An 8,100-nucleotide genomic window follows, 5' to 3' on the forward strand; every position below is an offset into this window, starting at 1 on the left:
GTCTCCGCACACCGCAGCACGCGACATAGCTTTGCAGACGATAAGTGCAACCGTTTCAGAGAGAAGAGCGGTCAATGTGACGATCTGGCTTTAAGTCGATTCGATAACAAATGACGAAAACGGACGGATTTCTCAGGTTTTATTACATATGAACACTATTCACATTCTCCCATGCAACGCGGCTGCTACTCCTCCTTTCATGCAAAACCTTAAGACCCTAGCTCATGTCCAAAGCACCAAAGAAGGGTAAAAAGTCAATAATCGATACCTAAAACTTGGTTTTTACTACTTTTTACTGGCTATTACATCAACTTCGAAGCTTCATCTGTGTTCTACTAGGGTGCTTTTAGTTCTCCGCATACCGCAGCACGCGACATAGCTTTGCAGACCATAAGTACAACCGTTTCAGAGAGAAGAGCGGCCAATGTGACGATCTGGCTTTAAGTCGATTCGATATCAAATGACAAAAGGGGACGGATTTCTCAAGTTTTTACTACATACGAACACTTTTCACATTCTCCCGTGCTACTCGGCTGCTAGACCTCCTTTCATGCAGAATCTTAAGGTGCTAGCTCATCTCCAAGGCTCCAAAGCCAGCAAAAAAGTCAATAATCCATACCTAAAACTTGAATTGTACTACTTCTTACTGGCTATTACATCAACTTAGAAGCTTCATCTGTGTTCTACTATGGTGCTTTTAGTGCCTCCGCATACCGCAGCACGCGACATAGCTTCGCAGACGATAAGTACAACCGTTTCAGGAGAAGAGCGGCCAATGTGTCTATCTGGCTTTAAGTCGATTCGATAACAAATGACGAAAACGGATTTATTTCTCAGGTTTTTACTACATATGAACACTTTTCACATTCTCCCGTGCAACTCGGCTGCTAGTCCTCCTTTTATACAGAATCCTAAGGTCCTAGCTCATGTCCAAGGCACCAAAGCCAGCTAAAAGTCAATTATCGATACCTAAAACTTGAATTGTACTACATCTTACTGGCTATTACATCAACTTAGAAGCTTTATCTGTGTTCTACTATTGTGCTTTTAGTGTCTAAGCATACCGCAGCAAGCGACATAGCTTTGCAGACGATAAGTACAACCGTTTCAGAGAGAAGAGCGACCAATGTGACGATCTAGCTTTAAGTCGATTCGATAACAAATGACGAAAACGGACGGATTTCTAAGGTTTTTACTACATATGAACACTTTTCACATTCTTCCGTGCAACTCGTCTGCTAGTCCTCCTTTCATGCACAATCTTAAGTTACTTGCTCATGTCCAAGGCGCCAAAGAAGGATAAAAAGTCAATAATCGATACCTAAAACTTGAATTGTACTACATCCTACTGGCTATTACATCAACTTAGAAGCTTCATCTGTGTTCTACTATGGTGCTTTTAGTGTATCCGCATACCGCAGCACGCGACATAGCTTTGCAGACGATAAATGTAACCATTGCAGACAGAAGAGCGGCCAAGTGACGATCTGGCTTTGAGTCGATTCGTTATCAAATGACAAAAAGGGACGGATTTCTCAGGTTTTTACTACATATGAACACTTTTTACATTCTCCCGTGCAACTCGGCTGCTTTTCCTCCTTTAATGCTGAATCTTAAGGTCCTAGCTCATGTCCAAGGCACCAAAGCCAGGAAAAAAGTCAATAATCGATACCTAAAACTTAAATTGTACTACTTCTTACTGGCTATTACATCAACTTAGAAGCTTCATCTGTGTTCTAGTATGGTGCTTTCAGTGCCTCCGAATACCGCAGCACGCGACATAGCTTTGAAGACGATAAGTACAACCGTTTCAAGAGAAGAGCGGCCAATGTGACGATCTGGCTTTAAGTCGATTCGATAACAAATGACGAAAACGGATGGATTTCTCAGGTTTTTACTACATATGAACACTTTTCACATTCTCCCATGCAATTCGGCTGCTAGTCCTCCATTCATGCAGAATCCTAAGGTCCTAGCTCATGTCCAAGGCACCAAAGCCAGCTAAAAAGTCAATAATCGATACCTAAAACTTGAATTGTACTACATCTTACTGGCTATTACATCAACTTAGAAGCTTCATCTGTGTTCTACTATGGTGCTTTTAGTGTCTCCGAATACCGCAGCACGCGACATAGCTTTGCAGACGATAAGTACAACCGTTTCAGGAGAAGAGCGGCCAATGTGACGATCTGGCTTTAAGTCGATTCGATAACAAATGACGAAAACGGATGGATTTCTCAGGTTTTTACTACATATGAACACTTTTCACATTATCCCGTGCAACTCGGCTGCTAGTCCTCCTTTCATGCAGAATCCTAAGGTCCTAGCTCATGTCCAAGGCACCAAAGCCAGCTAAAAAGTCAATAATCGATACCTAAAACTTGATTTGTACTACTTCTTACTGGCTATTACATTAACTTAGAAGCTTCATCTGTGTTCTACTATGGTGCTTTTAGTGTGTCCGCATACCGCAGCACGCGACATAGCTTTGCAGACGATAAGTACAACCGTTTCAGGAGAAGAGCGGCCAATGTGACGATCTGGCTTTAAGTCGATTCGATAACAAATGACGAAAACGGACGGATTTCTCAGGTTTTTACTACACATGAACACTTTTCACATACTCCCGTGCTACGCGGCTGCTAGTCCTCGTTTCATGCAGAATCTTAAGGTCTTAGCTCATGTCCAAGGCACCAAACCCAGCTCAAAAATCAATAATCGATACCTAAAACTTGAATTGTACTACATCTTACTGGCTATTACATCAACTTAGAAGCTTCATCTGTGTTCTAGTATGGTGCTTTTAGTGTCTCCGAATACCGCAGCACGCGACATAGCTTTGCAGACGATAAGTACATCCGTTTCAGGAGAAGAGCGGCCAATGTCACGATCTGGCTTTAAGTCGATTCGATAACAAATGACGAAAACGGATGGATTTCTCAGGTTTTTACTACATATGAACACTTTTCACATTCTCCCGTGCAACTCGGCTGCTAGTCCTCCTTTCATGCAGAATCCTAAGGTCCTAGCTCATGTCCAAGGCACCAAAGCCAGCTAAAAAGTCAATAATCGATACCTAAAACTTGAATTGTACTACTTCTTACTGGCTATTACATCAACTTAGAAGCTTCATCTGTGTTCTACTATGGTGCTTTTAGTGTCTCCGCATACCGCAGCACGCGACATAGCTTTGCAGACGATAAGTACAACCGTTTCAGGAGAAGACCGGCCAATGTGACGATCTGGCTTTAAGTCGATTCGATAACAAATGACGAAAACGGACGGATTCTCAGGTTTTTATTACATATGAACACTTTTCACATTCTCCCATGCAACTCGGCTGCTAGTCCTCCTTTCATGCAGAATCTTAAGTTACTAGCTCATGTCCAAGGCGCCAAAGAAGGATAAAAAGTCAATAATCGATACCTAAAACTTGAATTGTACTACATCTTACTGGCTATTACATCAACTTAGAAGCTTCATCTGTGTTCTATTATGGTGCTTTTAGTGTCTCGGCACACCGCAGCACGCGACATAACTTTGCAGACGATAAGTACAACCGTTTCAGAGAGAAGAGCGGTCAATGTGACGATCTGGCTTTACGTCGATTCGATAACAAATGACGAAAACGGACGGATTTCTCAGGTTTTTACTACAGATGAACACTTTTCACATTCTCCCGGTCAACTCGGCTGCTAGTCCTCCTTTCATGCAGAATCTCAAGGTCCTAGCTCATGTCCAAGGCACCAAAGCCAGCTAAAAAGTCAATAATCGATGCCTAAAACTTGAATTGTATTACATTTTACTGGCTATTACATCAACTTAGAAGCTTCATCTGTGTTCTACTATGGTGCTTTTAGTGTATCCGCATACCGCAGCACGCGACATAGCTTTGGAGACGATAAATGAAACCATTGCAGACAGAAGTGCGGCCAATGTGACGATCTGGCTTTAAGTCGATTCGATAACAAATGACGAAAACGGACGGATTTCTCAGGTTTTATTACATATGAACACTATTCACATTGTCCCATGCAATGCGGCTGCTAGTCCTCCTTTCATGCAGAATCTTAAGGTCCTAGCTAATGTCCAAGGCGCCAAAGAAGGATAAAAAGTCAATAATCGATACCTAAAACTTGAATTGTACTACATCTTACTGGCTATTACATCAACTTAGAAGCTTCATCTGTGTTCTACTATGGTGCTTTTAGTGTCTCCGAATACCGCAGCACGCGACATAGCTTTGCAGACGATAAGTACAACCGTTTCAGGAGAAGAGCGGCCAATGTGACGATCTGGCTTTAAGTCGATTCGATAACAAATGACGAAAACGGATGGATTTCTCAGGTTTTTACTACATATGAACACTTTTCACATTCTCCCGTGCAACTCGGCTGCTAGTCCTCCTTTCATGCAGAATCCTAAGGTCCTAGCTCATGTCCAAGGCACCAAAGCCAGCTAAAAAGTCAATAATCGATACCTAAAACTTGAATTGTACTACTTCTTACTGGCTATTACATCAACTTAGAAGCTTCATCTGTGTTCTACTATGGTGCTTTTAGTGTCTCCACATACCGCAGCATGCGACATAGCTTTAAAGACGATAAGTACAACCGTTTCAGGAGAAGAGCGGCCAATGTGACGATCTGGCTTTAAGTCGATTCGATAACAGATGACGAAAACGGACGGGTCTCTCAGGTTTTTACTACACATGAACACTTTTCACATACTCCCGTGCAACACGGCTGCTAGTCCTCGTTTCATGCAGAATCTTAAGGTCTTAGCTCATGTCCAAGGCACCAAACCCAGCTCAAAAATCAATAATCGATACCTAAAACTTGAATTGTACTTTTTCTTACAGGCTATTAAAACAACTTAGAAGCTTCAGCTGTTTTCTACTATGGTTCTTTTAGTTTCTCCGAACGCCGCAGCATGCGACATAGCTTTGCAGACGATAAGTACAACCGTTTGAGAGAAGAGCGCCAATGTGACGATCTGGCTTTAAGTCGATTCGATAACAAATGACGAAAACGGACGGATTCTCAGGTTTTTATTATATATGAACACTATTCACATTCTCCCATGCAACTCGGCTGCTAGTCCTGTTTTCATGCAGAATCTTAAGGTCCCAGCTCATGTCCAAGGCACCAAAGCCAGGAGAAAAGTCAATAATCGATACCTAAAACTTGAATTGTACTACTTCTTACTGGCTATTACATCAACTTAGAAGCTTCATCTGTGTTCTACTATGGTGCTTTTAGTGTCTCCGCATACCGCAGCACGCGACATAGCTTTGCAGACGATAAGTACAACCGTTTCACAGGGAAGAGCGGCCAATGTGACGATCTGGCTGTAAGTCGATTCGATATCAAATGACAAAAAGGGACGGATTTCTCAGGTTTTTACTACATATGAACACTTTTCACATTCTCCCGTGCAACTCGGCTGCTAGTCCTCCTTTCATGCAGAATCTTAAGGTCCTAGCTCATGTCCAAGGCACCAAAGCCAGGAGAAAAGTCAATAATCGATACCTAAAACTTGAATTGTACTACTTCTTACTGGCTATTACATCAACTTAGAAGCTTCATCTGTGTTCTACTATGGTGCTTTTAGTGTCTCCGAATACCGCAGCACGAGACATAGCTTTGCAAACGATAAGTACAACCGTTTCAGAGACAAGAGCGGCCAATGTGACGATCTGGCTTTCAGTCGATTCGATAACAAATGACGAAAACTGACAGATGTCTTAGGTTTTTACTACATATGAACACCTTTCACATTCTCCCATGCAACGCGACTGCTAGTCCACCTTTCATGCACAACCTTAAGGTCCTAGCTCATGTCCAAGGCACCAAAGCCAGCTAAAAAGTCAATAATCGATACTTAAAACTTGAATTGTACTACATCTTACTGGCCATTACATCAACTTAGAAGCTTCATCTGTGTTTTACTATGGTGCTTTTAGTGTCTAAGCATACCGCAGCAAGCGACATAGCTTTGCAGACGATAAGTACAACCGTTTCAGAGAGAAGAGCGGCCAATGTGACTATCTAGCTTAAAGTCGATTCGATAACAAATGACGAAAACGGAAGGATTTCTCAGGTTTTTACTACATATGAACACTTTTCACATTCCCCCGTGCAACGCGGCGGCTAGTCCTCCTTTCATGCAGAATCTTAGGGTCTTAGCTCATCTCCAAGGCACCAAACCCAGCTCAAAAATCAATAATCGATACCTAAAACTTGAATTGTACTACATCTTACTGGCTATTACATCAACTTAGAAGCTTCATCTGTTTTCTACTATGGTGCTTTTAGTTTCTCCGAACACCGCAGCATGCTACATAGCTTTGCAGACGATAAGTACAACCGTTTCAGAGAGAAGAGCGCAAATGTGACGATCTGGCTTTAAGTCGATTCGATAACAAATGACGAAAACGGACGGATTTCTCAGGTTTTTATTACATATGAACACTTTTCACATTCTCCCGTGCAACGCGGCTGCTAGTCCTCCTTTGATGCAGAATCTTAAGTTACTAGCTCATGTCCAATGCGCCAAAGAAGGATCAAAAGTCAATATTCGATACCTAAAACTTGAATTGTACTACATCTTACTGGCTATTACATCAACTTAGAAACTTCATCTGTGTCTACTATGGTGCTTTTAGTGTCTCCGCACGCCGCAGCACGCGACATTGCTTTGCAGACGATAAGTACAACCGTTTCAGAGAGAAGAGCGGTCAATGTGACGATCCTGCTTTAAGTCGATTCGATAACAAATGACGAAAACGGATTTATTTCTCAGGTTTTTACTACATATGAACACTTTTCACATTCCCCCGTGCAACTCGGCTGCTAGTCCTCCTTTCATACAGAATCCTAAGGTCCTAGCTCATGTCCAAGGCACCAAAGCCAGCTAAAAGTCAATAATCGATACCTAAAACTTGATTTGTACTACATCTTACTGGCTATTACATCAACTTAGAAGCTTTATCTGTGTTCAACTATGGTGCTTTTAGTGTCTAAGCATACCGCAGCAAGCGACATAGCTTTGCAGACGATAAGTACAAACGTTTCAGAGAGCAGAGCGACCAATGTGACGATCTAGCTTTAAGTCGATTCGATAACAAATGACGAAAACGGACGGATTTCTTAGGTTTTATTACATATGAACACTATTCACATTCTCCCATGCACCGCGGCTGCTAGTCCTCCTTTCATGCAAAATCTTAAGTTCCTAGCTCATGTCCAAAGCACCAAAGAAGGGTAAAAAGTCAATAATCGATACCTAAAACTTGGTTTTTACTACTTTTTACTGGCTATTACATCAACTTCGAAGCTTCATCTGTGTTCTACTAGGGTGCTTTTAGTTCTCCGCATTCCGCAGCACGCGACATAGCTTTGCAGACCATAAGTACAACCGTTTCAGAGAGAAGAGCGGCCAATGTGTCGATCTGGCTTTAAGTCGATTCGATATCAAATGACAAAAGGGGACGGATTTCTCAAGATTTTACTACATATGAACACTTTTCACATTCTCCCGTGCTACTCGGCTGCTAGTCCTCCTTTCATGCAGAATCTTAAGGTCCTAGCTCATGTCCAAGGCACCAAAGCCAGCAAAAAAGTCAATAATCGATACCTAAAACTTGAATTGTACTACTTCTTACTGGCTATTACATCAACTTAGAAGCTTCATCTGTGTTCTACTATGGTGCTTTTAGTGTCTCCGCATACCGCAGCACGCGACATAGCTTCGCAGACGATAAGTACAACCGTTTCAGGAGAAGAGCGTCCAATGTGACTATCTGGCTTTAAGTCGATTCGATAACAAATGACGAAAACGGATTTATTTCTCAGGTTTTTACTACATATGAACACTTTTCACATTCTCCCGTGCAACTCGGCTGCTAGTCCTCCTTTCATACAGAATCCTAAGGTCCTAGCTCATGTCCAAGGCACCAAAGCCAGCTAAAAGTCAATAATCGAAACCTAAAACTTGAATTGTACTACTTCTTACTGGCTATTACATCAACTTAGAAGCTTCATCTGTGTTCTACTATGGTGCTTTTAGTGTATCCGCATACCGCAGCACGCGACATAG

This window comes from Schistocerca gregaria, unplaced genomic scaffold (genome assembly GCF_023897955.1).
Source record: "Schistocerca gregaria isolate iqSchGreg1 unplaced genomic scaffold, iqSchGreg1.2 ptg000422l, whole genome shotgun sequence".
NCBI classification, from domain to species: domain Eukaryota; kingdom Metazoa; phylum Arthropoda; class Insecta; order Orthoptera; family Acrididae; genus Schistocerca; species Schistocerca gregaria.